The sequence below is a fragment of the Canis lupus genome, chromosome 11 (assembly GCF_048164855.1).
Source record: "Canis lupus baileyi chromosome 11, mCanLup2.hap1, whole genome shotgun sequence".
In the NCBI taxonomy this organism is placed as follows: Eukaryota; Metazoa; Chordata; class Mammalia; order Carnivora; family Canidae; genus Canis; species Canis lupus.
Genome location: NC_132848.1, coordinates 45,306,534 through 45,334,146, shown reverse-complemented (window position 1 = coordinate 45,334,146; position 27,613 = coordinate 45,306,534). Strand labels below are relative to the sequence as shown.

General features: G+C 38.9%; 1 protein-coding gene across 4 annotated transcripts in view; it reads right to left on the bottom strand.

The window, feature by feature from the left end:
• Positions 1-27,613, bottom strand: part of AFF3 (ALF transcription elongation factor 3) — a 521,667-nt gene that overhangs the window by 492,430 nt on the left and 1,624 nt on the right. The window lies entirely within an intron of this gene.

Genomic DNA, 27,613 nt, shown 5'->3' with positions numbered 1-27,613 from the left:
TAAGGTTACTTGGAAAATGGCCTGTGGATAGATTAGTCCCTCAAAGAAGGTTAACACATCCCAGCACCTTGTTTACATTATTCTTTCATTTAGCAGATGTCTTTATCTCACTTTACCTGGTGGAAAGTTAAAGCCCAATTTGCCTCCAAATTCTGAATCAGAGGGGTACAACATAGGCAATATGCATCTAATAGCGTCCAACACTGAGGATCTGCAGGTCCTCCCTAAGACTGAACAACTAAGAAGAATGAAAGGGCAGAGACCCAACAGAGTGTTAGCCTTGTTTACCCTGAGAACACAAAATCTGACCTTGGAGAATTACAGAATATTTTGGAGATAGTTCCTGCTACTTGGAAGCAAATTAAAGCCCACCTTCGAGCACTGATAGAAAAGAAGGTAAAGAGAGGCAGCAGGAAGCCTAGATAGGTTAAAAAAAATTCTAATTTAAATGTTCAAAAGGACCATTACTGGATCTTAATTCCTGCCAGTAAATAGAGCATTTAATTATATGACAATGAGCTATAAATATAACCCCTCTAGAAAGGAAACATAGAATAGAGTTCTCTGCTCCAGGGAGTATCCTTTGCTTTCAAAAGAATAACCTGAGCTAACTGCTCACATTTCTTGGTGGGTGATCAGATAAGTTTAGAGCAGACCCATTTAGGGGAACAGCAGGCACACAGAAGCTGGCCATGGGCTAAGTTAAATGTCAAGGCTCCCAGGTAAAATATGGCAAATGTCCCTGTCCTCTCAATCAACCTCTTCTAAAACCCTCTTAAGAAACACCATGATCAATGTCTTCCTTCTTCAGTGAATGGAGTCCATAAGAAGCACAACAAAGGTTAGGGCAATAGTTATGCCCATCTAGTGAGCGGGTATTCCTTCTTTCCACTAGAGCTCTGAGAACTGGAGAAAAACAACAGAGTCAGAGCAACAAAAGATGGCCAAGGCTGTCTGCCTCTCTAGGAATACCCATTTCAAGATTCTTCAGTGAAAGTAACTCTTCCTCAGAGCACAACGAAGAGAGATTAAAGAATAAGCACGTATGTTTCCCAGATATTGTCAGCCGAGAACAATCCTATTTCTAAACACAGCAACAACAGTGGCAAAAAGTGTTAATTAGGGTAGGTGGGGGGATGGGTAAAATAAAGGGGATTAATAGGACACTTGTCTCTGTGAACTGAGAAAGTTACAGAATTGTTGAAGTCACTATATTATACACCTGAAACTAATATAACATGGTGTTGATTATACTTCAATAAGAGAAAGTAAATAAAAAAAACAAGCCAAAAAATAAAATAAAGACCTTTTGGCTTGTGGTTTCAATAATTACACTGACTTCTACAATGAAAAAAAAAAAAAAAACCTGTTAATTAGGGAAATAACTAACGAAATTTCACTATAATTAGGGAAAATCTAAAACTGTGGTATTTTATAAATGTTTCCAGCTTTCACTTTTCCCTAGAGGTTCTGGCCAAATTCCCAACATACATTTATCTGATGATGTCTGGTATGATTGCAAAAACAGAATAACATACTCCAGTTGTTCCTGCTGCTGGTACCTCTGTGGGTCCCTCCTCTATAAGATGTTTTATGCCTTGAAGGCATTGTGCTGTCAGGACACCTGGGGGCTCAGGTTATAGAGCCCATACCACCAGGCTGACTGGACACGCCCACACCTGAACGGAGCCCACATCCTTCTTTAATACACCAGTCAGCACTTCTCCACCATTTACCAGGTAGTGTTCGGAGGCAGGTTAGCATGCTTCTATTGAAGCAAATCCAAAAGTCAAGATGGACTGGAGAAATACAAAATTCCTCAGGAACCAAATGAGTTTCTGCCAATGACACGAATGTCTCTGTCAAATCAGAGTATGAATGCAAAGTGGCTGGAGTTTATGGGGGGAAAGATGTGGCTTTAGTGTCACTCATTTGCTCTCCACGCTCTAACTTGTCCTCAGTCAATTACGTCTGTAACTATAAACCGAGATAACTCCTTATCTAATGCAGTGACAATTAAAATGTCACCCTTGAGACACTAAGAACACAGATTCATCGTGGTTTCTGCTGTAGAGAACTATAAACACTGCGATGTCACATTCAGACTCTATGCAGGGGCTTCTTTCCCACCAAAGATTTGACGCCTTTCCAGGCAAAAAGACTTCCCAGAAAAAGCCTCACCTCCAGAAAGTAAACACATGTTATGTCCACCTTGAATGCAAGGTGCACACTGCAGCTGAACTCTCAGAGAACCTACAACCAAATATCTCACCAAATTTCCTAAGAGACAAGTCGCAAAATACCTGTGGTTCTGACCCCTGGAACCTGTTTGCCTTTTTTTTCTGCACAACTGAATCAGAGCATATCGTACACTCTCCTTCCAAAGGCCTTGATGTTGACTCCATTTGAGTTGATAAAACTGCCTCCCAGCTGTGTAGTTCTTTTCCCATTTTCTCCCCTTTTTCCTTTTAATAAACTTCCTGCTGAGGCACAAGAGGCTGGAGCAGTGCAGCTGAAGGTCCCTCGTGAATGCTAAAAATGATTTAATCTGCTAGCAATATTTCTTTCAAGAGAGAGAAGCATGGTCTCCTGGGCCACTGCAATGCTATCAACATTATGTATGTGTGGTAGGTAGAATAATGGCACCCCAAAGATGTCCACCTCCTAACCCCAGAACCTGTGAATATGTTCCCCTTACACGGCAAAAAGGGTTTTGCAGTTGTGATTAAGTTAAGGATCTTGAGCTGAGATTATCTTGGATTATCCTAGAGGGCCCAAAGGTCCTTACAAAGGTCCTTCACAAAGGTCCTTATAAAAGGGAGGCAGGAGAGTTAGAGAAGCAGAGGTCAGCGTGAGATGACTGTTGGCTTTGAAGTTGGAGGAAGGGGCCACAAGTCAAGGACTGTGGAAAGCCTCCAAAAGTTGGAAAACTCAAGGAAACAGATTCTCCCCTAGATCTTCTAGAAAGACACCTTGATTTTAGCCCCATGAAGCCTGTGTCAGACTTCTGACCTTCAGAACTATAAAATAATAAATATGTGCTGCCTTAGGCCAGTAAGGCAGTGCTACTCTATTCCAGCAGCAGAAGAAACTAATACAGGATGTTACTTCCTCCCTCTTAACTAATTCTACCTAGGAGTTTTGAGGAAACAAGTGGCGGAAACACCTAGCTAGTCCCCAAACTTTCTCTACTACTCCAACTCTCGATTATCTGTTCCATCAGTAGAAGCTAACCAGATACAGTCTCCTTTATTAGGAGGACTGCAGAATTCTTAAGGCTAGAGAAGCCATTTAATAAGCCAAACCTGTAATCTTATCCAAGAGGAAAATAAGAATTCAGAGAGGTTCAAGGAACTCCCATGGACTCCCAGTCAACTGCTGCCTTCTTCTGACTTTCTGATCCAGTTGTCTAAATTTCCTGTATCCTGCTTGTATTGTGAACAATTCCACCCTTAGAAATAACATTCTTCCCTCCCTCTGATTCCCTTTACAAATTTTTCCTTTGACATAAATATTTCAATCAGTAAAATATACCTATATTGCATATGCCAGTGAGGAGGCCATACACACAGGCCAGCAAATCCATGACAAACCAGCCTGACAAGGAACCCTCAGTTACGCCCTGAGGGGGATTACCAGATTGCCAGAGACTGACACCTTGAAACCAGGTGAACTGAGCTTCTGCCAAAATGCAGAAGGTGCTGCAAGTCAATGTGCAGGTTTGTCAAAGCTGTAGGTGTTACAAATGCCATCTAAAATACTGAAGAGAAAAAAAAAAAAATACTGAAGAGAGTTTTTACCACTTCAAACTCGCAGCTTTTTACAAGGCTTGTTTGTTTTATTTTGAATCAAAATCATATCTTTAGAGCTGGAAGAGAACTAGAGACTGTTAGTTCAAGCTTTCATCTAGTCAAAGAATCCTCTCTACATGAGAATGTACATATGACTCGGTCCTGACCCAGAAGCACAAATCAATGTCTCAGAGGGCTCCGCTCCCAGGTTCAGCCTCAAGTCTTGCTTTGCAGGTGTAAATGACGACAGAGAGAACAGGCTCACTTGGCTACCACTGAACTGAGTCACATGGACTTCTGAACATCTCCCAATAAAAGAATAAAAAATTAAATTAATAATATGATGTCAGATGGAATTAAGTGTTGTGTGTAGGAGAGTATGCATAACCTAAAAAAATAAAAAGTCCACTAGAAACAAGCAAACTAGCAGACTTCAAGTGTTTCAGTTAACCTGTCAGCTACTCAGGGCAGCCACTCTGTGGACACGCTTCTCCTTCTTGCCTGCCACCCTTGCTTTACGATAGGCACACAATCAGTGCATGTTGAATTCGTCTGGAAATGACCCATCCCTGCTTTGCTCTTAGAGATGGAGAGATCCCCACAGTGTGAATTGCACCTTTTTCCACTGCCTCCCCCTCAATAGAAATTGAAGTTCCCCAGCTTCATAAACACTTGCAGATGCTATCTAAACTTTCTAGTAGTGGTCCATGTTCCCGTACCAGTGTTTGCTCCTTGATTTGAAGTTCATTTTCATCTGGGTCCAAGGTGAGTCTGATGGATACATATGCTGCTTCAGAGCACTGGGTGAATGGGGTGCCACCAGACTCACTGTAAGAATAAGAAGTCAGTCTCCCTTGAGTAGGGTACTCTTGAGCTCCCGGCCAGGTAGACAGAACATCTTGATCTTACTTTTCCCTGCTCTGACTAACCACACACTTCACTGTTACTCTTGTCATTATCACTCAAGTAGTGTATAATCTGTGCTGGTCCTTTAGCATTCAGACACAGCAAATTGACCAAGAACCACAATATACAAAAAAGGGTTAGAAGAGCTGGAATACCCTTTATTTTTTTTTATTTTTTTAAAGATTTTATTTATTTACTCATGAGAGACAGAGACACAGGAAGAGGAAGAAGCCAGTTCCATGCAGGAAGCCCGACGTGGGACTCGATCCCAGGTCTCCAGGATCAAGGTCTGGACTGAAGGCGGTGCTAAACCGCTGAGCCACCCCGGCTGTCCTGCAATACCCTTTAAAGCAACAAGACAGGGCACCTGCTTTGCTTTAAAACCAGGATGGCATAGTCCAATGACATTATGTCCAGTGTCACAACTGGGCATAAACCCCACTGTGCCTTTGTTTCTTCACCTGTTCTCCCTGCTGTGGTTAAGTTATTTTGGTGACTAGAGAGAATGTAGATAGGATTCTATTAATTATTAGCTCTTAACCATTATTGTTACTTGTATAATATTAATGGATGTTTACTGCAATTTTGCTTAGCTTTATCAAAGAATATATTACTTCTAATTAAAACATTCATATAGTCCATCTGAAGGTTTTCTCTTCCCTTACATGTTTTATCCAAGGCTGTGGCTGAAGCTAAAAAAAAAAAGAAAGAAAAAGGTCATATGCATATTTGTCAATAAATTATTGTCCTGAAACCTGCAGACCAGAGGCAAAAGTAAAGCCTATCATCTTGACTACATAAAGAAAGGAAGAGAGAAAAAAAAAAAAAAAAAAAGAAAGGAAGAGAGAAAAGAAAGGGGGGGGGCACATAAATAAATAAATAAATAAATAAATAAATAAATAAATAAATAAAAGTAAAACTGATTTAAAAAAGAAAAATCATAGACATACACTAAGCTCTAACCAGTTTGCCTCAGATGTTCTCCTTGAAGGAAATAATTTGTACTGTTTGGGCTAAATGACCGATTTATACATAAAGATTAAGAATCAATGTATTTAGGAGGCTTCTCAGGCAAATGTCTACTTCAGAGCAGGAGCGCACTGTCCTCTTTTAGGGACAAAGAGAAGAAAAGTCCTCTGCCCTCAGATGGAACAAGGATATAACCCTAACTCCACTATTCATTGGCCACAACACTTAGACATGTATTTAATCCCTCAGAATTCCATTGGCCCCATTTGTCAAATGGGACAGAGTGCCTCCACATAGAGTTGTCTGTGATAAGTATTCAGGTTAACCTGTATCCTATCTGCTGGGCCACTCACCTCTGCCTCTAGGAAAACACATAAATGCTGCTCCCTGCCCCCAGGGGGCTGCCAAAGGATCAGAAGACTGCACTTCTCCAAAAGGGAATGGCTCTAAAGAAATGTACAGTGATGATCAAGACAAGGCTGGGAACCAAAGGTGGGGCTTTTTTTTGGGCTAGGAGCAGATTAAGGGGTATCCAGAAGCTAGTAACAAGGATTGAGCAGGCAGCTAAAAAGTCAGATAACAGTAGACATCTACAGAAACCAGCAAGCAGCCTGAAAGGCAGTCCAAAGGCCATAGAAAGAACAAGTCCTTATACTCAGTCTACTACAGGGAGCGGAGCCAACCACAGAGTAAGTCAAGCCCACCATCTCCAAGGGGAATCAGGTAAACTGCCTTAGGAAGGGGGATAATTAGGTTTTGCTAGAAGAAAAGATCCTGATAATTAGGCCTGCTACCTCTCTAAGCCATGAAGTGATCTCCACACTACAGCCAAGTGGATTCTGCCTCAGAGCAATTTTCTCCCATTCACTCAGATCTAGAGACAGGAAAGTCCCTGGATGGCCACATCAAACAGAGCTAGAAGAACAAAAAAATCCCCACAACTTCAGTGACCACCTGTTCACCTAGTGAGTTCCTCCAACAGATAGGTTCTGTTGAATCCACACTTTGTTCTACCTTCCCAAATTTCCACTGCCCTGCCCTGCCTCCCTCTCACCTGGCTTAGGAAGGGTTTGACCTATATCCCACCCAAGTTCTAAATTCACAGATAAAAGGAGAGGAAACACAACTTTGATTAAGGACCTCCACAGTTGACTCTGATTTGCCTTTTGATTCACAGACTCTTTGGGGGAAAAACAGTTACAATTTATCAGGTGCTGACAGTAAGGCACTGCTCATTCATTTAATACCCGCACAAGCTCACAAACTAGAGAGCACAGTATCATCATCCCAACTTTATAGATACAGAAATAAAAAATCAGATTGTAGGGAATGGCATGGCCAAGAGTTAAGCCCACATTTGACCTTTCATTGATCAGCAGCTCTCCCATAACAATCAACAGGCAACATACAGAACAAAAATAGAGCAAAAATATATATAGAACAAAAATATCTCTATTGGGGTGTAAAATGAACATATAGAACATATAGAACAAAAATATCTCTATTGGGGGGAAAAATGAGATGTAACCTAACAGAAAGATCTTATATTTGTGAGGGTTTTTTTTAAGAATTCATTTTTTTTTAAGAATTCATTTAAAGAAAGAAATTCCTATTGACATTTCTTTCTTTTATTTAGTAATTTTTAATATCTGTTTCCTTGGAAAGCTTTTTAAGAGGGTTTGTGCAAGTATGTAAGTCCTCTAATGTTTTCCTAATTTTAATTTTTCATCATGAGTTTCTCTCAACAAAAATTATTCAGATCCTTGTAAAAAAATGTCCAAAAAGTAAACCTAATGTCAGAAAAAACAGAGACATATTGAAATACGAACTAATAAATGAACAAATTAACAAACTCTAGAACAAACAATGCACCACTGTCCTATATGCCTAAAGTACGTAACTTCAGCAAGAACTGTGACTAGAAACTCCTAACCAATGACAGCCCAATAGTGATTTCTGAATGCTAAATATAGACCAGGCCCAAATGCCCAAAGCCTACCCTGGCTTTATCACACATACTTGGCAAAAGAATGTCAGCCTGATAAAGCCCTCCTGTCTGGCCATGCTTAACTAAATGCCCCCAACACGTCCTGTTTTCCACCTAACTGCCAGGGAAGAAATGGATCACTTCTATACTCCTGATGTCTAGCCAGACTAGATTAAAAAGCCCTTGATCCTACCACTGCAACAAAAAATGCATTGCCATGGGTTATATTAAAGTTGCTATGTGATAAATCTGAATATTGCATAATGAAGGAAAAAAATCTTGAGCTACCTGATAGCTACAAAAGGTGCACATAAAGCTCTTTGGTCACAATTTTATCATTGAGTAGTAAGGTACAGGATAACCCAAACAACAATTAACTTGAAAAGCCCTTGGGATATATGATATGCATTCTTGTAAAATGGTTCTTATAACATCATAATGCATTTGAATTCCTAAGTCCTTACACACAACATTGGTCCATTAATTGTATTTGAGACACAAAACAGAATTTTTCCTTTAGCAGTTATGCATCATTGTGAGAAAGCTCAGGTCAATCAGCTCATTTGCAAGGAAGGCAAATTTAAGCCACTTGACTCCCACCTTGCCATAACAAAGTAACAGAAGAAGAGAGGGACCTGCTGGCTCTTAGATCTTCTGGGGCTTAGTTTCCAATCCATGGCCTGCATTGTCTTTATGTTCTGGCTGTAAAATTCCAAGCCTCCCACGTGTTCACACAGTCAAGAAGAGATTCGGCAGTGTCTTCATGATAAAATCACTTGTGCCTGGCACAATGGCTCTGCCCAGCAGCCCTATTAGTGCCCACTCCTTCCTCTGCAGCTGAAAACACTAACAAAGGAATACGGTTCTTATACTTCTCCAGCACCACCTCAGCTTCTGCTCATAATGGACTCTGTCTGCTACTAGAGATGCTTCCACTCTGGTCACAGTTGCTTCAGGAGTCTAATGAAAGTTGTAGGCTCTCTTCTCAGAAAAGACAAAGAGAAAAAGAAAAATGTGCATATGATGTTTGGAGCTTCCCAAACCTCCAGGTTTAGAATCGGGATTTATAAGGCCAAAGAGGAAGAATGGGATAGAGAAGAGAAATGAAGAGCTGGGGTGGGGGGGGGGAGGGGGGGGCGGGAGGGCAGGAATAGGGCCAGAGGGACTCAGTAAAAGAGCCAGACCAAAACACTGAAGTACTTCAGAGAGAAGCAACTTTCTTCCCTTCTCACCTAGCCTGGGAATCAGGTGGTTTGGGTTCTCATCCAGGTTCTCATTTCTTTTATTTATTTATTTTTTTTATTTATGATAGTCATACAGAGAGAGAGAGAGAGAGAGAGAGGCAGAGACACAGGCAGAGGGAGAAGCAGGCTCCATGCACAGGGAGCCCGACGTGGGATTCGATCCCAGGTCTCCAGGATTGTGCCCTGGGCCAAAGGCAGGCGCCAAACCTCTGCGCCACCCAGGGATCCCTAGGTTCTCATTTCTTAATGATCTTGAGTGAGTCCTTAGAATAAGTCCTTGATTCCTCAACATATAAAATGAAGGGCATTAACTAGATAACTTTAAAGCACTTTACATAGATTAACTCATTTAATCATGACGCCAATCCTTTGTGATAGGTATTTGTTTCCAGAGTTCACAGTTGACAAAATAGTTATCCATAGCTAGCAAGCAACAAAAAGGGAAAAAGGGGGGTGGCGTGGAATAAGAACTCAGATCATCTGGTTCGGAGTCCATGGTTTTAATCATTACTATGCCATTACCCCCTTCAACCAATTCATAGGCTAGAGAGAATGGTTATTGTACAAAAACAAACTGTTGAACATTTTGACAGCAAAATGAATGTAACTTTAAAATGCATACAGAATGCATAACTATAAAATTATTATATATGTAAATACAAAGTGGACAGACATTTTACAGAAAGGAAATTGTGTGGTGTCAACACTGGTTGAGAACACTTATTTATTTATCATGAAGACTGTATACAGCTTCATGTACCTTAACAATATTTAAAATATCATAAAAATAATTCACTTTCTTGAGATAATAAAATTATTTTCAACAAAGAATAATTTATAAGTGTTCATGTTTCTGCTGGTTGTCTCTAGTACACTTCTTTATCTGGACATATTTATTAGCATACTGCATATCAATTACTTTATTACCAAGAAAAACAGGAAATGAGCATACAAATTTATCAATGTCTATCTCAAAACAATTTGGGGAAGCCAGAGAAGATACTATGATGATATTAATAATAAACTAGAAAAAAAATGCTTAGCCAGATACAATGAATTTAGAATTGTAGAATTACCTGTAATGCAATCAAATACTTTCTCGAAACCTTCTCGAAAAAAGTTCAAGTGACTATCAGGATGTCTTGAGCATGTCACAGCTCGTTTTCAAAGTGAATGTACAAAATCCCCTAAGCACTTTGCTATCCAAGAGAAACTCATGACGTGTAAAACACCATACTCATCACCTTGGCCATGCCAATCCCCAACTCCATGCCCTCACCCAAGGCCTCAGTCATCTCAATCTTACCCACCCATTACTGCAACATTAAAGTTCTCCATTGGGCCCTTTCTTGGCCTTTCAATGAACTCCTTAAACTCTAAGTTCCAAAAACACTAATAACCTGACTGGTACCATTCCTAAATCCATTAAGCATTTCGGTCTGCCGGAATCCTTCAGGACTGTCAATCTTTTGTACTTCAGTATGAACTCTTGGTTCCCCATCCTAGAGACTATATCCCCATGTGATTCTGGGAAGCAGCTAGACTTGAGGATTTGAGAAGACTTGGACTACCTTGTAGCAATTAATATTTAGTGACGGGTATCAGTTTTCTCTGCTGTAAAATGAGGGAAATGGCTGGATAAATGACTTCCAGGGCTCCTTCAAGACAAGCTAATAGTCTATGAGTCCAGATTCTAGAGCTATTTCATGGAAACTGCTTGCTCTCCAACCAGACTTCATGCTTTTTCAAAAGGCCACATTACTTTTCTGTGCTCTCAAGCTAGCATAGTGCTTCAGACTTAGTGGGAATTCAATAAACTTAGGATCATGAGTTTCTAGGACTATGTCCTACTGACTGAGGAGAAGTTAGCTGAGCCACAGATACCACTGAATGGCTATTTGGCAAATTTTATGCAGATGCTGGTTTACATCTTGCTCCAAAAGAACCTCTTACAGAGGCTTCAAGATAGCAGCACTTGATTGGCTGCAGTCAGAAAATTGCAAAATTAACTTTTTCTAATCTCAGGGTACTGAGACTTTATTTGTTAAGGAAACCACAGAAAGTCCTTATAACTAATATAACTGGTTTTTAAGAATTATGAAGCCTATAGTACTGTCATAATACTTCACATTTCTAATAGCAAGTAATGGGGAGAAAAACAAGACAATGGTTCTTTTTGCCATAATGATAGTGGTATGATTCAGGTAACAATTCAAGTCAGGAAAATACATTAAACGGGCTTACATTTATTACCAGCTTCATTCTATCTTTTCTAGCTAGCCTTTTGGAGTTTCCCAATGTCTGGCTACAAAACCTTCTTAACAAGGAAAGTGTCATCTTTGGAGAGCTAAGATTTGCAAAAACTAAGAAACAACAATATTTCTTACATGGATACGGGCTTGAATAGTTTTTGAGTCATTTTCACATATTATTCCCCTTCAGCCTCTCACAATAGCCCCTGGAGACAGGCAAGGCATATCATCAACATTTTATGACTGAGAAGAAGAGGACTAGGAGAGATTAAGAATTTCTTCAATGGTGGAACTGGAATGAGACCCTGGAATGAGACCCTGGTCTATACATTCTGTCACTGAATCAGGGTGTCACACAGGGGAGGGAGAAATGTGATGTCTGGCCAGAACAATGGGGATTTAAGTTTGCTTTGTTCATTTTATTTTGTTTGTTTTCCTTTGAATTTGAATGTACTGAAGCAAGGTTGCAAGGTTTCCAACTGGCCACAGGCCCCATCATATCCAATTACGTAACTGCTTCAGACATTTACTTTGTCTCTTTGGCTCTTGAACTTATTTTAACTTATGCCCCTGTGCTAAGCAATTATATTTACCTGCTTATATAAACAATTGTATCTTACCATATTATGTAATATGAGCACATTTAAACACCATATTTTATTCACTCCTCATAATTCTATTTACTGATTAGGAAACTAAGCTAAGAAGAAAAATTAAGTGATTTCCACAGGGTCAGGATCTAAAATCTGAACGTGTCACATAAGAAATAACATTATGTGGGAATTTTTCAGCATACGCCAAGGTAAAATTCTTTAAATAACTATTACATAAGTTTCTGAACTTGAGTACTCGGGTAGGCATATTTTGAAGTCTGATTATCACTTAAAGGACAGTCACTCAGAGCATGTACAGAAATGAAGTTTCCATATTTCCATGGGGCCAAGTCCTGGGAAAGTCATGTTTACTTTTCTCTCCAGTGTTCCTGAGTTTCTATTTTCAAAGAATAAATTGACAGTCTTTTCAAAAAAGGAAGCTATTCATCAAAATACTGGTAAAATGAATCCAGCAACATATGAAAGGATTATATACCATGACCAAGTGAAATATTCCAGGCATGCAAGGTTGGTACAACATACGAGGATCAGTCAACATAACACATTACATAAATAGAATAAAGAACAAAACACACAATTGCCTCCATAGACGCCTAAAGCCTTCGACAAAATCAAACATTCTTTTATGATAAAAACACTTAACAAACTAGAAATAGAAAGAGGAACTTCTTCAACCTGATAAAAGGCATCTATGAAAACCCACAAACAATATCATACTTAATACTGAATGACTGATGCTTTCCCCCTAAGATAGGAATAAGCCGAGAAAAAATGTCTGCTCTCACCATTGCTGGTCAACATAGTACTGAACATTCTAACGTACCGACTAGGCAAGAAAATGGAATAAAAGATACCCACATTAGAAAAAACGAAGTAAAACTATCTCTATTCACAGATAACATGATCTTGCACATATAAAATCCTAAGAAATACACACACATACACATTCATTCCCACACGCACATACACACTTACTAGAACTAATGAATACATTCATCAAGGTTGCAGGATACAAGATCAATATACAAGAAAGACAGTAAAAATAACAGGGACTCACAATCCCATCACTAAATACTAACAACTAAAAAGTCTGGTCTTCTAATTTCATATAATCTCAACCTGAGATGCAGAATATAAAATTCAGAATTTATTTTGGCTTTCAATACTATCTATGATATTTGGTTAAGAGACATGTTTCCTGGTATACACACAGTTCTGGAAAACGTGGAGGGAAGGATACTTTTGTTTATAGAGCCAAGAAATTTAAGTGATACGAAAAATTTTGAAGCAACAAAAGAAATTCTGCCTGGCTCACTAAAGAACACTAATCTGTTCAGGTTTTACTTTTTCTCTAATGGGTTTTCTTCTAAGTACTTTATAGCAGTTGCAATTAGTTCAAAATATTGCATCCTGGTGCTCATACAAACTAGAAAGTAATGACTACATTTTCAGTTATTTCATTTATATTCTTACTTTGGCCTAGTCTCCCAGAGATTTTAACTCCATTAAACACTTCACAATATTGGGTTTCCTTCTTCAATTTCATTAGAATTAACATAGAAGTGGTATCTTATTCCAATAATATTGAATACACTTCTTAGGTAACACAAACTGAACATACATAGGAAGGAAAGTTGTTCATTATTTCAGAAAAGCATTACATTTGAGTACAGACCCAGGCTATCCTAAAATCCACAAAGTGTAAAGTGAACCAAGAGTAAGCCTGACTCTGAAAGGTCCTGCCAGATTCCAAGAAAATCCTTTCATAGCCCTTACCCTCAAGACTTCAATAAACATGCATGCATTCATTCACTCACATCAACAGTTAATTATCATTCCCTCTATATTTGTAGTTTACCACATCTTTTGTCTAAATGTCTAAATTTGTTTTAAACAAAAATCATGTCTAAATTTGTTCTAAACAAAAATCAAGATGAGGCTCAAGTCATAAGCAAAGCTTCAGTTAAAGAAAACATTAATGTGGCTTTTTCCCAGATAGTTTATTGCCTGATTCCCTTACAATTTATATATGGATTTTACTCCTCATTCACAATTTGATTCCAATTAGTGACTGGCAAGCAAAGTCTGATTATTAATTTAAGAACCTGGACATTATAATTGAATAATAGTATTCTACTATATATGATAAAGGCACATTGCTTAAAAATGAAATATTAAATAAACACATAGTTTCAAAAATAACTTCCCTAATATTGTAAAGCTGACAACATGGAAACTTTGGCTCTTTGGATGAACATATTTCACCAACTTTTTTCATCAGCTACCCTTTCTGCCATGAAAATTCAAAAAAGGTGATAAATTCCAGTAAAAAGAAAACCACGGGCCAAAAGACAAAAAATTCTATAATATAAAAGAACACACTACTAGACATTCTGGAAGCTCTTTTTCAAAGCTTACTAGTTTCCTTTCATTTAAAAACATTGATTAACAATAACAATAAAATACTGATGAATTGCTTAGTAGACTATATGTATCATTGTTTTCAGTTTTTCATTGCCTTCCTTTAGGAGGATATGCATCCCTGCTGATCACCATGTGACTGGCACTACTGCTTCATAAAAGGAGGATATTTGTCCTTCCTACTGATGTCAGGTTTGGGCTTATGATTAATTAGGCCAATGAAATGGGAGCCATGTGATAGTATGCCATATACAGCAAAAGCTCTTTCATTCTCTCCACCAAGAGGATGGCATGTTCCAAAAAAGGTATATACTCTATCAGCCTTAGTCACACGAGGGTACAGTTGACCTTCAAGTGCCGCATAATGTGGGTAAGAGTTACACTTTGAGATTGTAAACCACTGAGATCTAGGGGTTATTACCACAGCAATGCCTGACAAAAGCTGACTAATGCAAACTACAATTCTAGCATTTAACCCACTTTGTCATTTTAATTTATCTGTTAGTAGACAAACCTGATGGATGTCATAAACAACCTTTAGGGAATGTTGATTTCACAATTCAGTATGAAAGAAATGTGTAATGACTCATCTTCTTGGTTTGCCAGAATAAAGCAATTTGATATAAAGCTATCCTATGTTCTTCAGCAGCAATTAATGCAGTGACAAGAGAAGGGAATCAAGAGAATAGAAAGCACCCAAATCTGAAGTCTATGGAAACAATGAATACATCACTTGGGTTCACTCTATAGACTACAATAGGCTGTCATCCAGCTGGAGAATCTGAGGTCATTCTAAGTCTGAAAATGGGGAGCAATCATATGGATAAGGATCAAAGTAGAGATATGAGGTAAAGGTACAATCATCCATCTGAAATAGTGGAAAGACCTCAGTTTGGTACTGATGAAAAATTACTAGAAATTTTGTCATTGGGGCTATCCAAAGTCATTGCTCTGAAGTCCACCGAAACAATTCCATAATATAATTATATTATATATCATAATTATAACAATTATAATTGTTCAAGTTCTCTTAGTTTTTATTGTAATTGAAATGTATATAGTTTTTTTTTTTTTAAATAGGCACATACAATGCATAGGGATCTTTATACCAACACCGAAGAGGATTGTGAAGTCACAAGAAAATATTTCTGCTCTCTATAGAAGAAAGTATTAGACTATCTTCTATTCTTATCTGCTGTAGTTATTAAATAAACACAGCCCAGAGTTGAAAAAAAATACCAATTTTTTAAAAAGATACAAACTGAGTGATTCACATAAATGCTTCTAAATATGTTTTAATCAACAGAATGGATACAACAATTAAATACAATTGCTAATAAAAATAGTAAGTAACCAAGAGAAGTGAATAAAGAATAATAAAGTTACCATTCTAAGGATCTACTATGTGCCAGGTTATCTGTGTATATTATCTCATTTAATCTTCATGATACATCAGCGGCACAGGCATTATCTCCATTTGATACATAAGGAAACAGGCACAAGAAGGTTAAGTTATTTGCTCAACTAGAGAATGGCACAGTCATAATTTGAACCCACTGCATGCTGGCTCCAAACCCCTTGCCCTTCCCATTATCAGACGCAAAATTCTTTCTGGAATTTTGTCACCATGTGGATTTTTAACCTACCTTAAAGTCTAATTTGTCTTATACTCAAAGATTTTTACATATTTAAAATCATTTTTGTCATCTGTTCCAGTATGTCACAATTCCTTATGCCAAGAATCTATTAATTTTACTTCCCCTGAAGTGCTAGTGACATAAATTAATCCCATTTATTCTTTCAATGTCATCAAAGCAACACTTTTTATAGAATCAATTGTATAGCTAGAAGAGATAGTATTTCTGTAGAAACTAAAAAGAAATTATAAGATAATCTACACAGAAAAGAATCACTTCACACACAATTTCAGATTACCTTTCTAAGGTGGTTGTATTTTATTGTTGCACCATCATTATTATTAATAAAGTTACATTTAGGTGTTATGATAGATTTGACCAGCTGTGGTGAACAGTTGTTATCATTTTCTTCATCCATTAAACTTGTCAAATTAGTGGTTTTATGAGTATACAAATAATTAAGAGAGAAAACAGATATAGACAACGTATTTTTATGTTTTAAACACTGACCAAAAAAACTGGTAGCTAAAATGGCAATGAATTATGATCTTTGCATAGTAAAACCTGTTTAATTGGAATTCTTGTCCAAAATACACAGTAACTTGGACACAATATATTATTCCTTCTGAGTTAAAAAGTTCAAACAAAATCTTAAGATGTTTTTCCGTATGTATTTCACTGTACCTGTTGGAGACTATAAAGATATACATATGAAATCACAAATATTTTAAAGTTGGAAAGGACCTTGGAATTCATGCCCTATGATTCTGTCACTGAGATACTTTTTGTATGCTGGTGGCTACCTGTGAGGACTGGAGCCAGACTGTCTGGACTGAAGCTCTAGCTCTGTACACACTAGTTGTGGGGGCTTTGGATTAAGTTACTTTGCACCTTTGTTTCCCACTCTTGATATAAAATAAAGAATAAAAGAACCTCCTCACGGGTGATGAAGATTAAATGAGATACGATGCACATAACGCGCTCACTACACTTCCTTACATGTAAGAAAAACTAAGAATCTCTGACGCCAGATGGGCTAAGTGCCCTTCCAAGGAGATTATGGCCGTTAAATGTCGGAACACCATTCTGGGGCACCTCATTCTGTCAGTCTTGTGTGTTTGAAAACACTTTTTAAAAATCCATTTTAAACAGTCCTCAATTAGAAAAGTCTACAAATTTTTTCCTGGCTACAGAGCTTCATCCAATTACTTCCAAATCAAAATTACTTTTAAAAAAACACTCTAATTAAATTACAGATGGTGTGACATAAATTTATGCTCAAGTGGTGTATGCAGACTTTTCATTCATTAGTCACTTATTCAAAACTATCTATGAAACATTTATTATTTACATTTTAGAGTCTAATATTTGATACTACCTTCTTCTCTATGGTTCCATGTCCCAAAACTTCCATTTCTCAGATTTTTTTTTAAAGTCTCCACCACCCTCAACTCATCTACATCTATAACCACCCACTTGCTCTTCCTCTTATTCTGGGCCTGACCTAGCCCATCCACTTCCTTCTCTGAGACATGCCACCATCCATTTGCTCCATCTTTCCCCTCAAGAGGAGACCATTCATAATCTCCACTTCCCCACCTCCCATTCATTCTTGCACCCCCACTGCCAATTCCATCAACCACTTCAACCTTCTCGTGTTAAGCAACTACTCTAAAGCAGTTGACCTGGGCCCCACTTTCTCATGGTTCCTTACATCTCCAACCATTTGTTTTCAACCCTCTTCAAGGGCTGCTTTCCAAACCAATGTCCCTCTGTGCCCTCAGCTTAATTCTCATCCTCTCCTTTCTTCCTGGATCATCTTGTCCAATTTCACAGGTCTCATCAGTATCTGTATGCAGATAACTCCCAAATCTTTATTTCTGTTCTAACCTTAACTGTCATTATCATACAATAAACTTTCTATGGGCAATTCTACCTGGAGGGCTTAAGGCACTTCAACTGCAATATATTTATATCCAACCACTTCATCTTTCCCCATTCAATTTGCTCTTCCTCTTATATTCCCTACCTCATCACACAAGCTAAATATTCTAAAAGCATCTCTGGTCCCAGTCACCAAGTTCTTCCTGTATAATCGCTGAACACCTCTCCACTGCCTCCTCCCCTCTCCATCCGCATTGGCCTCATCTTGGCAGCCATCACTCCCTGAACTGACGTTCCCATCCTCACAGCCACCAGACTCATCCATGGACAATGCCTTTTAGAAATAATGATAAAATGCAAATGTGGCCATTTTGTTCCTCACCTCAAAGCCCTCAATAGCAGGCTATTACCTACTAGAAAACATTCGAGCTCCTTGGAATGCCAAGCAAGGCCCTTGGAAGTCTGGCTTCTGGGGCTCTTTTCCCCCACTCCTCTCCTGCTACTCCTTATCTTGAATGCTTCAGACCTGCAACTTACCTGCATTCATCATTGTTCACAACACACTCTTTTTCATCTTTTTGTCTTTGCTTATCTATTGTAACTATTGCATTATTTTACACCTTTGTACCTACCCACATTTCCCCTATTCCCAGCCTCACTAACTCCTATTCATCCTGTAAAACTCAAATTAGGTCTCATTTTCTCCAAGAATCTTCCCTAAAACTCCACACTGAGAAGAGTACCTTTTTATGTACTCCCCAGGATTCCTTATTACAGCATATAAAAACTCTACTGAGATTATTTGAAATAATCTGCTCCAGGCTAAAGTATAAACACATCAAGGGCTGGAAAAGTGGTCTATTCACTTCTGTGTCTGGTTCAATAAATGGTTGTTCATCTCAACCCAGAAACCTATAAATCCAGAGGAAGAAAGTTACAAAGAGCGGTTTAAAGCATCCATACTGTGTTACATTATTGTATACGATATTTTAGGACTTTAAAATATTACTTTTGTCCTGCTGAGGGATAAGAGTAAAAAAAAAAGAATAGAAACTAATTTATGTAACTAATTATCTACCTAAATATTAGAAACTGAAATACCATACTTCCTTTCTAGACTATAAATATTTAATTTCCATACTGAGAACTTGTTAACTCAGCCTTGGAGTATTCATTTGAGTTGAGGAGAGGGAGGGGGAGGGTAGCTGGATAGCAGGTAAAATACACCAGCTTTCCCACAGAATATCTTTCTCAGGTATTCTGCTCATACTAAAAGAATAAACTCTACTTATTAAAAACAAACCAAAACAAAAAGCACTCTAAAGGAAAGTCATCTAAAAGATTTAGTTCTCCGGAGAAGTCATGCCATATTCTGGAGAAAGACCTATCTTCAATGAAATGAACAGAAATAGGAGAGTCCGTATGGTACCAGCTGAGCAGCCCTGTCCTACACTTCTGAGGACTCAGCAGGCTTTGCACACAACATCTGTCCTGAGCTCTGAATATCCTACCACAGCAGATGCGTCTGGTGCTCAGACACAGCATGGACTTTATCTGCGTCACTCTAACCTGAGCCCAGACAATATAGGCCAGGTCAAAGGCTTCATCCTACAGAGTTACACAGCCAGAGGTACAACTGGTATACCACAGTAAAATATTAAACCATTTGATTTTATATCAAATAGAGGCTATTACATATGGATGTCAGTTGGGATAGCATGGTTTTCCCGTTACTGCTGATGCTACTATCTATTTCCTCTGGACAACAGATGACTCACATATTTTGCTCAAAGGGTCCCACACTCCATTCCACTACCACTGCAGACCATGAGGAGAGCTGGCAGGACATCGGAGTAAGTGGAAGGACCAAAACACTCCCCATCCCGACCCTCTATTTCAGTGAGCTGCAGTGTCCACGGCCTGTGAAGATACATGTCTCTTAGCCTGAGGTAAAGTCCACAAACTCCAACAGCATTTTCCTGCTCAGCAATTCTGAAAATTGACACCAGTGGGCTCCCCGTCATGGAATATGGTTGGTATAAAAGGGAGCAACGAGGGAGGGTTGTGCTGATGGCCTGTCTTCTCAGTCAAAACTCTGAATAATGTAACCTAAGTTCAGAATTTAGTTGACCGTGATCAGTTGCTTCTTTGTTCTTAAGCAACTCTTGGGTGTTTCTTCTTAGGAGCAACCTCTGACTCTGAGAGTCCTTTTTTTTTTTACCCCTGAGAGTTGTCTAAATCGCCTGACTATTCTGCTGTTTGTACTGTATGTTGATGGCCTATAAACAGTGTTTTCTGTCTTGTAAAAGAAAATATATTAATTTGATAATACTAGGACAAAACAAAGCCATACTCACAAACACCCACCTTCCTTATTATGGGCCTGACCTATCTTCTTGAGGGAAATATTTTCCCTCCCCTCCTCCCAATCTGAAAGAAAAGTTAAATTGGTGGAATAATTACAAGAAATTATTAAACACTATTAGACAGCATAATGAATTATGATGTATAAGGCAGCATCACAACTAGAAGTATAAATGAGGAGTCTTGCCACAAACAATGGGCTGAAAGCTATTGGAAGCACTTCCTCTGTGGGTTCACATGTGTCCCAAGACTGCAAGATTTGAACTGGTCACTACTATTCCTGCAAAGTCAGCTTTCTTTTTCAAATCTGAAATGGTCACAATTGTTTAACCCAATGTGGCTTGCTCTTACCAGCAACAGTCTTCTATGCCATTTCAGAAAATGGAAATGTGCATGTGTGCACGCACACACACAAATCCTCATTAAGAAGATAAAGTAAATAAATTTCCTGTCCGTCTCAACAGCACATTCAAAGTCAACTGCACTATATTTGCTTATATAATCATTCCTATCTGCACTTATTTTTCTAATGAAATAGGATTGGAAATTCAACCCAGAAACTGCAGCTATGTGTGAGCACCTGATGGATTCAGGGCACTCTGTGGTCAGAGCTGAGGGATAGGGCAGCTGGCAGTGCTGGGTTAGGCCCCCACCTGAGGTGTCTGAAGACTTGCCCTTGGCTCCACTTGGAGCTTGAGTTTTGATTTCTCCCAGGACTTGAGGAAAGTTGCAATTTGCAGCTATGGCCACAGGGTAGTGCAGTCAATCTGCAAATAGCTACCCCTCTCCCCCACCACTGCCACCTCCCTTCCCCTCAGCACCCTACCTCCCCAATTCCCTCCCAGAGAGGGAATGGCTAGGAGAGAATGCAGACATTTGGTCTGAGCCCTGGGCAGCTCTAGGAAAGACTGTGAGATTCCCCGACAAATCCAGGAGTGTCTATAAGACTTGGCACCCAGTTACTCTGAGCATTCACTGCTGACACAGGAAAACCTGGCCTTTGAAGGACTGACAAGAACTGTAAAGTTGTAAAAAGTGATTAGCCTATTTATTACAAACTTCATTTACTTCGGCTTTTATGTTTATTCGCCACTGTGTCCCCACTAGGATACAATTAACCACCCCCTCACTCATCAAAATTGTATTCGAGGGATGCCCGGGTGGCTCAATGGTTGAGTGTCTGCCTTTGGCTCAGGGCCTGATCCAGGGTCCTGGGATTGAGTCCCGCATCAGAGGAGCCTGCTTCTCCCTCTGCCTAGGTCTCTGCCTCTCTCTCTGGGTCTCTCATGAATAAATAAATAAAAATAAAGTCGTTTAAAAAACTGTATTAGAAAGACCCACGAAAGTAAAATAAATGCTGCTCTAAACGTACCTTCCTGGCATCATGGAATTATAATGTTATTATGCAACCCCTTCTTCCCCCAAAATCAGGAGAAGAAAGTGCAGTATTTTAAAAGAACTTCTTTTTAAAGTAATTTTCACCTTTTAGTTCTCCCTACTCAAAGTTTGGTCTGTGGACCAGCAGTTTACCAGGAAGCTAGTTAGATATGCAGAATCATAGCCTCACCCTGAACCTATTAAATCATAATGTATATTTTATCAAGTTCCCTAAGTTACCCGAAGGCAAGTTAATGTCTGAGAAGCACCTCCTGGATGACAGTTAAGTACACTGACTTATGTTCTCAAAATATTATAAGCCCTGGATCTTTTCTTTCTCAAGATACAGTTTATAGAAAAACAAACATACCTTGAAATTAGAAAATAAAAACAGGTTATTTCCTAGAACTGGTGATGATCCACTGAAGTCAAAGCTTTTTTCTATCTAAACTACCAGACAACTAACTAACATTTCAATGAACACTGACAGAAAAAGTGTGGTCACTTCATAACTTAGATACAGTACAGGTATGACAACCAAAATGTAACCAAGACCAACAGACTCATATTACAGCACTCCAGAGGGTTTCTGACAATTAATTTCCTGTTCATAAAAAGGAAAATTAAAATTATTTTCAGCATCAAGTTAACACATAACTCTAAACAGAGTTGTTATGTTAGTGGTCTTCAAATTACAGTTCTTTTTGTTTACCTCAGCTAACAATGAGCCCCCTGGGAAGAAATTATGTGAAGAAGTTTAAGTACCCTCTATGCCATCCTCCACATGTGAGTGGGGAAATTACAAAGGGGAAAAATACACAAGAGAAAATTAATGACTTCTGCACTCTTTGATTCCTGCTCTCCTACGATGGGAATGATCATAGATTTTGAAGTTGGAAGAACTCAGATAACTTACTGCTGCTGGCCCACTTCCCCAGGAATCTTTTGTAAGAAGTAGCTGGCAGGGCATCTGCAGCCTCCTACAGACAGGTAATTGTTACCCTCCAACATAGCAGGGTCACATCCCCTTTAGATACTCTCACACCCCCTGATCTCACCAGTGCCCTTAAATAACCCAAAACAGCTCCAGGCCCCCTTCCCAGTGAAACTGCTTCAACCCCTTCAGGGGCTCTATCATGTCTCCAGGGGTTAGTTTCTGTAGACTAAACCCATTTAGTTTCTTGGATGGTGTGGTGTCCTCTTACCCTGGTAATAACTGTGTATTTTGTTTCTATTGAAACTAAATTATGATTAGCCTGACATAATTTAATGAGACCCACAGTGCCAAATGAAGTCATTTGATGTAATGGGTGGTAATTCAATACATTCTCAGTGAAACATCAAAGATTATGTAATGGTTAATATATCTACATACGTTAGTAGCACAACCACAAGTAAGGGTGTATTTGTCTGCTAGAGTATGATATACAACTAAGAAAAACTACCAGCCTCCACTCTAAAATGTCCCTGGATCCCACTGCCAGGGACAGAACTCTGTACCAGATGGATGACCTGACCCAACGTGGCCTTTCTGTATCCTTCCTTGTTTATGATAAAGAGACTTTTTAAGGAAGCGAAGGGTATTAAAAGAACTACATTTGGCATTCACAAAGCAATTGACACTTTTATTACTTAACATCACAACCTTATGAGGTAGGCCACTATAAGTGCTGTCATTTTATAAGTGATTAAACCAAGACTGAGAATAGGAAATGAGAAAAATCGTGAGCTGCCCAGGGCCAAACAGAAAGCAAGGCTGGAGCCAACTGAATTCAGAAACCTCAATTAAATTCCCAGACAAAAGAGAATGGGCAACATTTAAAGTAAGTTTTATGGATTTCACTTTGAAATAAAACAAGGAAACATTATGTTACCATTAAATGATATTAAAATTGTCTTTTATGGCCTTGATTTTGCTACCAAGGCTTTATTTTCAAAATAAAGAAAATTTAAACAGGCAAACTTATACCAGGTTAAAAATCCCATTTATACAGAAAAAAATCTTGCATTCCTTTTGAGACTTTTTTCCTTCAATTCGACTGCTATGCTAACCAATATTATGCCAAAGGGCCTCGTACCAGTTGCTACATCTAAAGTGTCATTGATTAGACCCATTCTGGTTCACAGGGACATTCTCCCAAAATAGATCCCTAGCATTTTATAACCCTCCTACATTTTCACAAAAGAGAATCTGGAACACAGGAAGGAATCACTTCCCCACACACAATACTCATCTTCATCGTCATCAGAAGGCATGTGGTTAAAATTCATCTGCACACCCAGTGCTCACCGTCTCTGTAACGCTGTGGCCCCCAGCCAAGCCTGAGTCCTCAACTTTAACACCGTGCATTACCCAGTCTTCCCACCTGGTTTTCTCCAAGACACACCTACCCACAGCCAGGCTCATGCTCTTCACAGATGGGAGCGGCACTCAGCTTCTTGCCCCCAGCACTCCATAGCTTCCCATGGATATCTCCTTGCCTCTTGCACCCAGGCAACCAGCCCCCTTCAATACTGCAGCCCACAGGTCCTAGCCCTGAAATCCACTTGTAGAAATATTTTCATCCCCACACATGCTAAGTAAGGCCTTTCCTAAGCTCTGGATATGCTCTAGGGCTCTCAACCAAAGAGAACCACTGTTGCCAACCATACAGCCACCTTGGGCCAGTCACCTGCAGTAACCCTGCAGAAAGCATGTGGAGGGTCCCTGTGTGCACCTCTCCTTCTGCCTTCTGTGTTCTACTGAACTGCTTTGACCCCAAGAGCCAACAAGAGGCATAGTGGTAGGCCTTAAAATGTTTGCTTTGCCGGGGCTACAGGAAAGGGTCAAGGCACCTGAGGGTCAAGGTCAGGAATCTGGAGCAGTTTTCTGACACTATACTGGGCCTGGGAAGCCAAACTAACAAGGAATGAAAGAAGCCATGGTCTGGCCATGTCCATTGGTAGTTGACTTGAAGAGAACCAAATGTGACAGTAGGTACTACTGGGAAGCACTCCAGTACTATCAGTGGCTCTTCTTCACTGTTTTCAACCTATGGGTAGATGGAAAATTTGAAAAAAATAGAGTGGAAATAGAATAGAAAATATCAAAATGCATCACACATAGTAAGGATAAGCATTACCTTGTGACAGTTGTTTCAGTTATGTGTATGGATACTCACAGGGGTCGAAATGTTAAATGATTTACTGTGAGTCATGGTCTAAAGTGCTTGAAAGCCACTGGTTCTATAGTACCTATCACAGAATAATGCTTAATACTCTATGAATACTTGCTAAATGAACAAATTGATAAGTATGAAACAATCCATTTATCATACTTCAAAAGTTCTAATTTGAAAGAATATAAAGTATAATGCCTATTTGAACAAAAGTAAACGGATTCTGGCCTATGTGAATCTATGGGGTGGGGGGAGTGTGGTGAGGGAAATAGTAGAGAGAAATATGAATATTTCTATTGTATTTCGATAGTCTTTCTCTCCAATAACTGAAAAGTTTTATATTTAAGACAATTTTGACTAAGTTCATTTGGAAAACTTTTCCCACTCCCTGAAACTGCCTCCTGATTACAGAAGTTCTGCATCTTTAAAATACTTGGTATAGGTAATTCCACCATGATTCATAAAAGGATCTTTCAGAAACACCATGAAAGCCTTTGTTCAAGTTCTTTCTTTGCCCAAGATGCCTCTATGTCCTCTCAATACCCCGACCCCCACCATCTGTAAAAATCCCATTCATCTTCCAAGGCTTAGTTCAAAGGCCACCTTTTCCATGGAAGCGTTTTGGTTTTTTTTAACTCAATTTTTCCTCTTTCCTTCCTTTACCACCCACCCCAGTCCCAAATATGGTCTTTTTCTCTTCTGAATCACCAGTGTTGAAAACTTCCTTTTTTATTTGTATACTCATCTCATTCCCCTACTAGATAATCACATGCACAACCCACAGTTTACTCATCTTAGTACTCCTTATAGCAATCAGCACAAGGTCTTAGACTAAAGAAATGATCAATTAATATTTAAATGAATAAATGAAAGTAATGTTAGATTGTTAAAAGGGAGGGTCATTATTTTAAAGGCCCTGAGGAATGGCTATGTCCAGCAGCTGATCAAAAGGTGATGGAGAACAGGAAGGAGCAGATGGGAAGAGGGTGGGAGGCTGGTAAGAGTGCTGTTCCTCAGGATACCTGCCTCTGCAAACTTACAGAATCCCCAACTCTCCAGGGATCCAACTCTACCCAGTGAAGCTATGGAGCTGGGGGCAGGATGAGTGCCTTCACCCTGTTCCAAGCTCTCTATTCTCTTTAAACCAGAAATGGGAAGTGAAATTAGAAAAAAAAAAAATTAAAAAAAAAAGTAGAAATTAGGGCTACTCTTTTCAACTTTAAATAAGGCTGAAAGGAAAAGTTTAAACAAGCTATCTGGACCATTTAGACTCAAAAGGCCTCCTTTGAAAAATAAGAATGAGGGTTTTGGCAGAATGTGGGGGAGGTACAAGGAGGTGGAGGAGATGGCTCTTGAATTCCTTGATTTTTTTCAATAATACTGAGCTTTCCTCTTCATATTGTCTATACGGTCATTTGGGGACATTTTTTGTGACCGGCAGACTAAGCTAGCTCAGGTTCAAAGCCACAGTCACAATTAATAAATTTGTTTTATTGGAAAACAATGCCCACCAATTAGGAAGAACTATTAGGGATTAAAATACCATTCTCCTTTGTCATTAACCTGTACCTTCCCCCACCATCTCCAAAGAAACATGTTTTTCTAAGATGAATGAAAAGAATAAGTTTTTAGTGGTGTTTATTTTAAATGTATAGATATTTATAAGTTAATTCATGTAAGGCAGGCATAATTTCCTAAATCCTGGTATTTATTTTTCAGATTTTTAATTTTAGATCAGTATCTTCTAGGGTTCTGACCTTCTCTTTCTTTGGTATTTTAACAGAACCTTAACTTCCAGTCCATCATGGTTTTGTTTCATAATTAACTTTAGAGCCACCCTCATACACTGGGAGACATCTGCAATATTGTAGAAAACCCACTGGATTTAGAGTCAGAAACCTGAGTGTTGAGAAGTTAATGGCTGGTTCAAATACAGCTCCTCCACTTCTAGATGTGTGACCTTGGGCAGGTTACCTGGCCTTCCCCACCCTCAATTTCTCAATCTGTAAAATGGGAACGGTAACAGATAATGCAATGGGAACGATAACAGATAATGCTTCCTGAGGCAGTTGTGAGGGCTAACTGAGCTAAAACATATAACGTACTTAGAACTGTGCCTGGTAAATGGTGAGTGTTCAGTCAATGTTAGTGTGAAAATTCTGCCCTCATTTGTTTTACCGGCTCAGTTGAGTCCTTTTACAATTCAAAGCCTCCATTTCCTTATCTATAAAATAAGACTCCTACTGCTTGCCACCAAGATTGTTGTCAGATTCAAATAAGCAAACAATGGATAAGAAAACATTTGACACACAAAGTACTCAAATGTTATTTTGGATCACTTATGAATTTAAAAATAAACCGTAAAACTGAGTGAGAAAATACCATGCAAAAATTCGTCCATAAACTGAGAAAATGCCTACGTTAGAAATGCATATTCAAGAAGTATGATTTATCTTTAACTTATCAGAAATACACAAGCTTTTGTAAAACGTAAGTTTTACGTCTGCAAACTAGAAACACCCCCTCGCTCAAGCCAAACTGTCCCACTATACTACAAGCAAGAAACCCTCCACATTTTTATAAGCCAAAGATAAACCGATGCACTGATTCAATGCTGACTGCGTATACAGCAACTTTTCAAAAATGCTTAAATTTTTTCATTTTTGAAAGGAATAAATGTACTCTAGATAACGTAAATTTCAAGTCAATACAACAGACATTGTATAACTGTGCTCCATCCAGGTAACCCAGCTGGAAACTAAGGATGAAAAGAGAAATAAAGCTTAGATCCTGTGCTGGAAAAGCCCACAGATTATAGCTGGTAATTTCAAACTATTACTTGTAAAAGTCATGAGGGGGCTTCGGTTTGAGTCAGCAAGCTGATGAGCACCATAAAAACATGCCAAAACAGTAAGTTCTTCCCTTTGATTGAAAAACTGTCTTTTAAAAGCAAAAGTCATTTTTAAAGCACAGTCTCTATCTAGAAAACTACTGAATTTGTGCCAGAAA